A 10,328-nucleotide genomic window follows, 5' to 3' on the forward strand; every position below is an offset into this window, starting at 1 on the left:
TCTTAGAAACCAAAATTCTTGTGAAAGATGTTTTGTTTCTGTACATTATATTCTGCATGGTGTGACAGTCTACTTCCGAATCTTTTTACATGCACAGTGCACACAAATTGGTGCATTATAAGCTATCTCACATTGGTGTATTTTCCTTTGCCTATAGTTGTATACATTAATGTAGTTTAAGTAGTTTTCTTTGTATGTTTGTTATCATGCCTGTACAGCGCAATGGGGTCTGTCTTTGACGGAATGCGCTCTACAAGAGTGATTTATTATTATTATTATTATTATTATTATTATTATTATTATTATTATTATTATTATTATTATTATTATTATTATTATTATTATTATTATTATTATTATTATTATTATTATTATTATTATTATTATTACCTCGAATGCACTTTAAATGGACACACTTTTGGCAAAATTTGTCAACGACCAGTCATCACCTTGGCCCAATTTCATAGAGCCACTTAAGCAGAAAATAGTGCTTGAAAATGCTCTGCTTAGCAAAAGTAAGCAGGATACCAGTCACAGATTGTACACGAGACATGTTGTTTTGGCTGGTAAGCTTATTCTGGTAAGCATAATTTCGTTGTGCTTAGCTACTTTTGTGCTTTTAAAAGCAGCTCTGTGAAATTAGGCTTTAGTGTATCCCAACCTATGCAAATTATTTATACCCAGTCTAATGAGCTTCGATCTTGATGTTCGCGCCTGGAGTGGCGCTTTATCATGTTTATTAATGTATGGAAAAAGGTGGAAGAGAAAAGAAGTGGATAAACTAGAACCTTTTAAGTAGAAAACATCCATAAATGGGAGCCTTTCCACTTCCGTCGTATCCAGACAACCCCGTGGCTAAAACCATGATTGCACGTCGCTCCGAACCTGAGGGAGGCAATAGAAAAGGCTCTTAGTCTGTTTATCCGAGTCATACAGCACTTAGGGAGGGCAAGGGATTTACTACCAGTAGACCAAAAGACGTCAGATTGGGCTTAATTTTCTGAGAATAAATGTAATCTGCGATGCTAAACAGTATGAATCTGTCGTTGTAACTGTTATCCTTGCTGTATTGCACCGACGCACATTCAGCAATGTCAGTATAGAACAATTTGGCTTGAAACCTAGTTTTTTGCTCATGACTAATTTCTTTTATAAAACTTCCCAAATTGAACACTTTTATAAATCTTACATAATTAGACATATTTTGTGTGTACCAGTCTATTCTTTAAAGCCATTATACACTTTCGGAACAGAAAAAAAAAAAGTTCACAGATTTACAAATAACTTACAGGGCTTACAGAAGGTAATGGTGAAAGACTTCTCTTCAAATATTATTCCATGAAATGCTTTACTTTTTGAGAAAACATTAAAGACAGTGGACACTATTGGTAATTGTGGGCTGTAAGGGTGGGCTTCCCCGTTATTTTCTCCCGACTCTGATGACCGATTGATCCTAAATTTTTCACAGGTTTGTTATTTTATATATAAATTGTGCTACACGAAGTGTGGGCGAGTCGAAAATACTGTTTACCGAAAGTGTCCAATGGCTTTAAGAAACAGTTTGTAAAGTGAATGGTTATTTCCAAATGCTAATTATTTCGGGGGGGGGGGGGGGGGGGGGGAAGGGGATATTATCCAAGCCACTCCACCTTGAACCCAAAGTAATTGCTTGTTGTTTCAGTCATAGAGCAAGGCAGCGTCCTTGCTCTATTGTTTCAACTGATTTCCTCGTTTCGAGACAGGATTTAGTTTCACTATTTTTATGTAGAATTTGAAATTCATCAAAGTAATGGTAAATAACGGTATTTTGGTAAACGTACCATTAAACTCTGCTGCAAACTAATACGTATGGTTAATTCATATGTGAAAGCTTGACATAATGTTTGGAATTACATCGGAGACACTTACATTGTAATCCGAATACAAATACATGTAGTACATTCAATGTATCATGACTGTACACGTAAACCATGTAGACATTAGTATCGGCGCAATAAACCTACATTTGTGTATACATTATGTACATGTACATGTAGCACGCACTGAGGACAATCTTTGCTTACATGTACATGCATAAACTTGTAGTAACTCTTCATTATTTCTTAAGACAAACAGTAAAACATTTGTTTATTTACTGAAGAAAATTCATCCATTCATTTGACCCTTGCTCTGTGATGTGGTTGACCGATTGCTTTTCAGTGCCGCTGCCACTGTCTGCATTATAAATTTGTGCATGTGGAGTTCCACGTGTGTGAATGTGTATGTAGGTCAGGTCGGGGAGTGCTCAAAACTGTCAGTGGTTGCAGATCAACAGGGGGCTTCAGTCATACCATGGAGAACAGTCATCAGTGTGTGTGTGTGTACCGTGTGTACGTGCTGCGCTACTGTATAAGCAAGGACAAGTGCTCACCATTCACAGAGTAAGCCATTGGCATTGCTTGAGGGCGCTATACATATTACCCATGATTGTGACTCCAGCTTCATGGGATTATTGGGCTGCATTGAAGGGGAGTTAGTGTTGGTAATGTGAAATGTAATTTACATGCACAAACCCGATGGTTTGAAAGAAAATGCACACAAATATTCATGACTCCACTGGATGTAAACACAAATTAATCAAATACACTGTGTAATGTACATTTAAAGGAACGTTACATAATTGGTATGAAACAAAAATCGTGAAGATCACAGATTTACATAAAACTTACACGGTCTAATGATGATGATAATGGAAAACATCCCTTGAAATATTTCTGTCTGAAATTTCATATTTGATGAGCAATATAAAATCTAAGTTCGCGTTTGGAGTTTATCGCTCAGCGAGCGTTTTATTCATGTTTGTTTTGGCATCGATGCAATGCAAAATTTGTAATCGGTTTTACACTATTTTCTCGTGACCCAGATGGGCGATTGATCTCAAAACTTCTACAGGTTTGTCAGTTTATGTATATGGTGGATTATATAAGGTGCTTACACTTCCAGCAACTTTTTGGCTAGCAAAACTAATTCTGTAATGTTCCTTTAAAGGTAGCGGACACTATTGGTAATTATCCTTCTATTATTCTTTTATTCCTTCTATTGGTAGACTATCCTTCACAGTTGGTGTATCTCAACATATGCATATAATAACAACCCTGTGAAAATTTGAGCTCAATCGGTCATCGAACTTGAGAGATAATAATGAAAGAAAACAACACCCTTGTCACACGAAGTTGTGTGCGTTTAGATGGTTGATTTCGAGACCTCAAGTTCTAAACTTGAGGTCTTGAAATCAAATTCGTGGAAAATTACTTCTTTCTCGAAAACTATGGCACTTCAGAGGGAGCCGTTTCTCACAATGTTTTATACCATCAACCTCTCCACATTACTCGTCACCAAGAAAGGTTTTATGCTAATAGTTATTTTGAGTAATTACCAATAGTGTCCACTGCCTTTAAGCTTAAATAATGAACCATGGTTTGACTTCATTTTACTTTGAACATGACATACAGGCCCAGGGATTGATTTTGTCCAGAAATTTTGCATTTCTAGCAAAATATTTGGGGCTATAATGTAGACTGAATGTTTTGTGCACTTTAAATTCTAATATTGAGTTGCATCTGATACATTTTGTGTAGCATTTTGCTCTGAGCTGTACAAGAGAATTCATTCATTGAGGATTGATGCTTTCAACTCCGACATGTCTGAAGTGGAAAATAGTTTTTCCCTGGGGTATAAAAAGAAATTTGAGTTTCTGTGTCTGTCTGTTGCCTCCATGAAGTACATTTACTATGCCTGACACTATTTTAAAGTGTCCAATGTCGTTTACGTAGTTGATTCAAATTTTGAATTACTCAAAATAATTATTCGCATAAAACCCTACTTGGCAACGAGTAATGGGGAGCTGTTGATAGTCTAAAACATTGTGAGAAATGGCTCCCTCTGCAGTAACGTAGTTTTTGAGAAAGAAGTAATTTTCCACGAATTTAGATTTTTTTTTTTTACAGGTTTGTCAGTTTAAATGTATGGTGTATTACATAAAGTGCTTACACTGCCAGCAACTGTTTTGTTAGCAAAAAATAATTTGATATTTTTCTTTTTAACAAAGTGATAGACTATATGTCAGTTTACATGCAACCATACTTTATTGTCATGTCAAATTTTGGGTTACTTTTTTACACTGCTACTTTTAAATCTGTTAAAATTGATACACAAACCGAAAAAGGTTGAAACCAAAATTAAGAAAGTATTTTTTTGTCAAGAGAATTCCACAAATACAAATCTACCAAAGTGTCAGCATAGTGATTTATGTATTTCCTGGTTTTTTTTTTAAATAAAAAAACCACCACACCAAAGCAAAATGGTGACACATCACTTAAAGGCTTTTAATGTCAAACAGATCGCTAGCACATGATTTATTACAGGTTCTACTTTTAGTCAGCGATTTCCAAGGATTTCTTTGAAGAGGGTCAGGAAAAAAAATATGTATACGAGCAGTTCATCTAGATTTATAATTCATCCTTGGTTTCCATTTTGAGGGTTACAGCGATCTTCATCATGGTGAATTTGTCCTTTTGCCTTGTGTTATGTATGCAAGTTTTGTTTAAAGGTTTTTTTTATTTTAAATATAGCCCAGGTTATTTTGATTGCACAGATACACAACCCATGCGATAATTGGTGTAAGTTTCACTAATTAAATTACCGGAGTTCCAGGTTTTTTTTTTTTCCTACCCCAGTAGAGAAAGAATACGTAAATTGCCTTTAAATTTCAAAGAAACGCTCATCGACGACATCGCTCAAAAAGATCTGATAGCACGTCCTGCATGCTGTACGATCTATCACGGGTCATACAAACAAAAACAGACTACATTCAAAGATGAGTCAATGAGTAATTTCTGTGTGTTTGTCTCTCGGACTGAAACCTATCTTCGCATCCATTTTGTCACCTATATATACATGTATGAACACCCCCCCCAATAAAGCTTTCTTAAAAGAGGCCATTTGTCAATTTCAGTGATTTGCACTTAGTGAGAAAGGACCAGTACTTTGTGAGCGGTGACTTTGTGAGCGTTTTTAAATTACAAACAAATGTAAAGTGATGCTTACTCGCCTTACACAATTATAACCTTTTCAAAAGTGCTTGAATCAGACTAAGTTAATTGCGTTGACGTATCATTCATTCAGTTCTTCTGACAGAGGCGGCATACATGTAAATACGCTTCAGATGATGTCATTAATCGGAAATATGGATTTGAAATGTGCCATTTTGGTTTTTGATGTTGTAGTGATGTTTTGGAGACCTGGGCCCATTTTCACAGAGTCGCTTAAAAGCAGAAAATATTGCTTATCAAATCAATTGTCTGCTAAACATAAGTTAGCAGAATACCAGTCGCACTTTGTACAAGTTTGTTTGTTTGTTTGTCTGTTAAATGCTAAATGGTTAAACTCCTTCTGACCAGCTGGTCCTAGCATAATTTTGTTGTGATTTAAGCTACCTTTTGTGATTGGTAAAGCAGCTCTAAAAACGGGGTACTGGAAGGAAATTTATGTACAATATAGTGTGTACGTTGAACTTGTGTATCTTCAGGTATACACCTGGCCGGTATTGTGTGTCAAATCCTCAGAATGGATAATCTATTCAGAGAGATGACTCTCTCTGAATTATTTTGAAATGAAGCTTTGTCTTTTTGTCCCTCAAACTCCGCTAACCTGCTTGATCGCTGGTTATTAATTGCACCACTGATTACCTGTGACTGCTGATCAAACCAAACAACTTAGCTAATAGCTTTTTGTTTAATAGACAGTTGAACTCACAGTGCTCAGTAAAGTAAGGTTAATAAATGACTTATTTGTCAGAGAGGAGATCGTTTGTTTAGGAAACATCCAAGATCAAACCTCCTTCCTTTTCAGCTTGAAATATTTACTGGACCATCATTTATTTTAAAACGCCAGAATATAATGAGAGAAAACTTTCTACACATTTTAAAATACATTACACATTTGAACTTAGCCCCCCAAAATATCTCATCAATTTTGTTTATATGGTATTTAAGTATGCTTCAATTCTCAACATAATTGAAAGATTCACCAATTTAAAGATATTAAATGTACGTATTAGTAAACATACATGTATGTGAGGAACAACCGGACTTGTCCAATCCCAAGTTTACTGGCCCAAAGCTAAAATCACTGACCTCGGGCCTGTGTTCCGGTGTTAGTTTCAAGAGTCTGGGCCTTTCACTCTTGCACTTGGATCGCTTTACCATGGATTTACCCGGGGAAAAGCCACCCATGCTCTGGAGTAGGCAGTAGTGGTAAGGTGTAAAACCCCTGGATGTTGTTGAAACATGCCACCGGAACCCTGTGTAATAGGGACTTGGGCTGGGACAGTGTGAAAGTGCGCCAGGATAACCCTGGGGTTGAAAAACTCCTGGGGCCTCCCCGGGGCTCTATTCCACAGGGATAAAGGATACATTGTGAAAAGGGCTTAAATATCAGGCCTGATATCTTCAATTGCCCCCATGCCCATGGTCATTGACTTGGTGCCCCCTAAATGTACTCTGTAGATATTTTAATTTCCCACATACATTTTAGTGAGGACTTTTCTGCTACATGTATGTCAAGGACTGCAAACAGACCTGAAAGAAATATTGCTTTTACTGTGCAAATATTTTTGAGACTTTTCCCTACACTCGATGCTAATTAATAGCATGCACAGTATGCATCTCGCATAATACAAGGTTCATTGGAGTTAAATTAAAACAAATAAAAAAACATACGTGTGCATATCCTGGCAACAAATATCAAGACCGCTGTAAGCCACTTACATACATCATCCAAACTGCTTGCCTGCAACAATCATCGAACGTTGAAGTCATTGCTTTGAAGTATTGCCAACCTTTAGACAAATTAGGGCCCCTCGAAAATCCATAATCAGGGAAAAATAGCGTGTGTTAATGTTGACATTATGGAAATGGTTAGTGCATAGTCCACCATGCAGGGGGTAAAGGTATAGTTTTCAGGGGTGTGGCATCTGTATCACCCTTTCAATACCCCCAAAAAAAAAAAAAAAAAAAAAAAAAAAAAAAAAAAAAAAAAAAAAAAATAGATTTTGGAGTTCATTGGATCTCAGACTTTTATGTCTGTCCTGTGAAAAACAAATAATGCATTTTTTCAAATTTTTGGTTCTAACAAACAAAATTTGCTGACGATGCATTTCTTTGTACAGTTGTACAATGTACATTGTAGGTTTCAGATAAGATTTCTTGAATATGACTTCATTTCAACGGTATAATGGTTCTAGTAAGCTTTCAAACTAAAATTAGTTGTTATTTATATCCTTGCCAATTTTATTAAATAAGTTTGAACTATTTGCTGTTTTTTTTTTCAATTTCTACGAAAACAGTATCTAGAGAAATTGAACAATAGAACAAAAAGGTAGGTTTTTATAAGTAAGCAATACAACAGTTCTCTGCATACAACATCCAACAGCATAAGTGCCAATTAAAGGGTCTATGTACTTTTTGACATTGTTTTACTCATTTCTCAAAAACTACAGCACCTCAGCAAGTTATATTTTAAGGTATGCTTTCTACTGTCATTATCTTCAAACGGTGTAAGTTTAATGTAAATCTGTGGACATTGTGTTTTGTGTTACAAAAAGTACCCAATTCCTTAAAAGGATAATAGAAAATTAATCATTTATGTAGCATTTAGAAACGTGGTACAAGGTAGGAAGACAAAATATAACTGGTCCAATAAAATAGAACTACCCTAGAACCAGACTACATGTACATGTACGTAGGATGACTAGATCTACATGTACTATGTAGATAGGTGAGGGGGTGGGCTGAAATACTTGATTAATTTGAGCGTTGAAGTAGGCCTACGCTGAAGGATGAAATTGACTGATGAAAGCAGGGTTGTGGGGTGGTGGAATTAAATAGTGATGTGAGACTGTGTATAAAGCCCTGTTTTTTTTGCATTTACCCTGTTTGTTTTAGGGACGCCCTTTTTTTGGTGGCATTTAACCTGTTTTTCGGGAGGCCAATTGCATCGAGGTATTTAGTGCAGCTGTTGTGGCAAAGACCGGACAATAAGACAAGAGACAATGAGCAAACCTGTGCCCAATTTCATGGCTCTGCTTACCGTAAGCAAAGAATCAACGCTTACAGAAGCAGACGTCAAACTTAGTAAATACTAAATTCAATAATTTGACTTGGCATGACTCTTGGGTGCCTGTCTGTCTGTCTGAACCAGGTGTAAGACACCTTTAAGCACTTGAGACGACATCTCTCCAAATGCCAATAAACATGAATCTCTGTAGAGAATGTGCATTTATGTACACATTCAGTTCACACTTGTTTTAACCAACATACACACAAACGAAATGTGTGGGATTCTGGAATTTATTAAATCCATAACCCTGTGTACGACACTATGCCCTTTTGGATTGTCCATCAAATTGTCCATCAAATCATACATTGGATGTTCAGAGCTGGGGTTATCAGAGAAGTAAATTACTTCTGAAGATATTGTCTAGTTCCGAAAAAATTGTCTTTGTCATGATATTTTGATATTTTCAAAACCGTCATTGATAATGATTTGGTTTTGTGTGATATGGTCCAGCGTTAGACATGTTAGAAGTAATCTGTGTTGAGTAAATTAAATCTCCTAATGCTGGTTTTCGAAATCAAAACCAATATAAATGGACAAATTATGTCAAATTCACGTTGGTCATGTTGTAGTGAAAAATAATGGGGAAAAAAGTGTGTTTTTTATAGAGGGAAAAAAGTCAACCTCATTTTGATATCATGACAACCCAAAAAGCGATAATAGGTGAGTTATGGGGTCTTCTATGTTGACCAGCAAGGGAGATCACATATCGCAACTACAGTACATCTGCTTGAAGTTGTGATAATATTTGCGCCATCGCAACTATGCAAATATTTGTGAACATTTGTAACATGGCAATTTATTTGCAACAGTGTTTGCAAGGAAATTTGCGACATGGCAAGTATTACCGCTGGCAAATATTTGCGACATCGCAGAATACGTAGAACAGTTGTTCATGTATGGAAACAATTTTCTGGAGTCTGAGTACTGATATGAGTTTTTTTTATTGATGATGTTTCAGACAAAAATTGATAGAAGTTTTTAATATCTTTTTGATATGGACATTTACAAAAAAGCCATTAAAACCCAGACTTCCTGCAGGCACCTTTTGAGCTCAATGGAAACATACTCATAACTTTCTTTTAGTGGGATTGCATTGTCTGATTTTTACCAATACTTGATAATAGAATAGGGCACATCTCAAAACTTTTTCTCAAAACTTGAAATCTTGAATTTATGTAGAATTGTGATACAAAACTTTATACCATAATTACAAGTGTTCTACACATATCTCACCTGCCAGTAATTGACTTGGAATGTATCACTCTTTTTGTTAACAAGGTTTGCATGGTCTGTAAAACCTGAACTTTCTTTTGAAATCTCAATCTTAGTCTTTCACTTCAGAGACCCTGTGTGACCTACATGCGGTTTCACAAAACGCTAGCATTAATACTATTATGACTTAGGACGTAAAATCGGTCCTAACTTAGGATGGGTTCATTGCGCCCTACGTCTTCAGATACGGAACTTAACTCATCCTAAATCCTATGATTAATCCTAAGTTTCTAGGAAGAGTTTGGTGAAATCGATGGCTGATTTGACCTCAATTTATGGCCATGATATGGGTCATTAGGCACCTATAGGAGCCTCAAACCCTGTTCCCACTGGACCCCGCATTGATCTCCCAATTCGAGAAAAGGGCGATCAAGACCCCAAAAGGGCGATCAAAGGGTGATCAAAGAGAAATAAGCTCCTTTGGGAACGCGAGGGCGATCAGGATCTGACTGTGCAATTTTGATCCTCCTCGGGAGTAGGATTAGAGTGGGGTCTGATCGCCCTTGTGGATTAATGGGCGATCAAAAGTCTAGTGGGAACGCAAAGGGCGATCAGACCCCGCAATTTGCTAGCGAAACAGTGTTCTTTTGAACCCACTTTCGTTCCCAAAAAGGGGGATCAATGCGCGATCATACTCAAGTGGGAACGCGACCGCGATTTCACGTCTGCAACAAATGTTGTTGCGGGATCCCGATCGCGCAATTGTGGATCCAGTGAGAACGCGGTCTCAGTGTATACATGTACACATTCCCCGCACCATGGGTTAGGGTTCAGTACCTAGCACACGCTCCCCCCCTTCCCAACCTGAGTGTTACAGATGATTGATCTGTGCTCATTTGGCAGTAAGATGCAATAAGATGGTCCATTGCACATGACACAGATAGTGTGGATTATTTATT

The sequence above is a fragment of the Asterias rubens genome, chromosome 6 (assembly GCF_902459465.1).
Source record: "Asterias rubens chromosome 6, eAstRub1.3, whole genome shotgun sequence".
Classification (NCBI taxonomy): Eukaryota; Metazoa; Echinodermata; class Asteroidea; order Forcipulatida; family Asteriidae; genus Asterias; species Asterias rubens.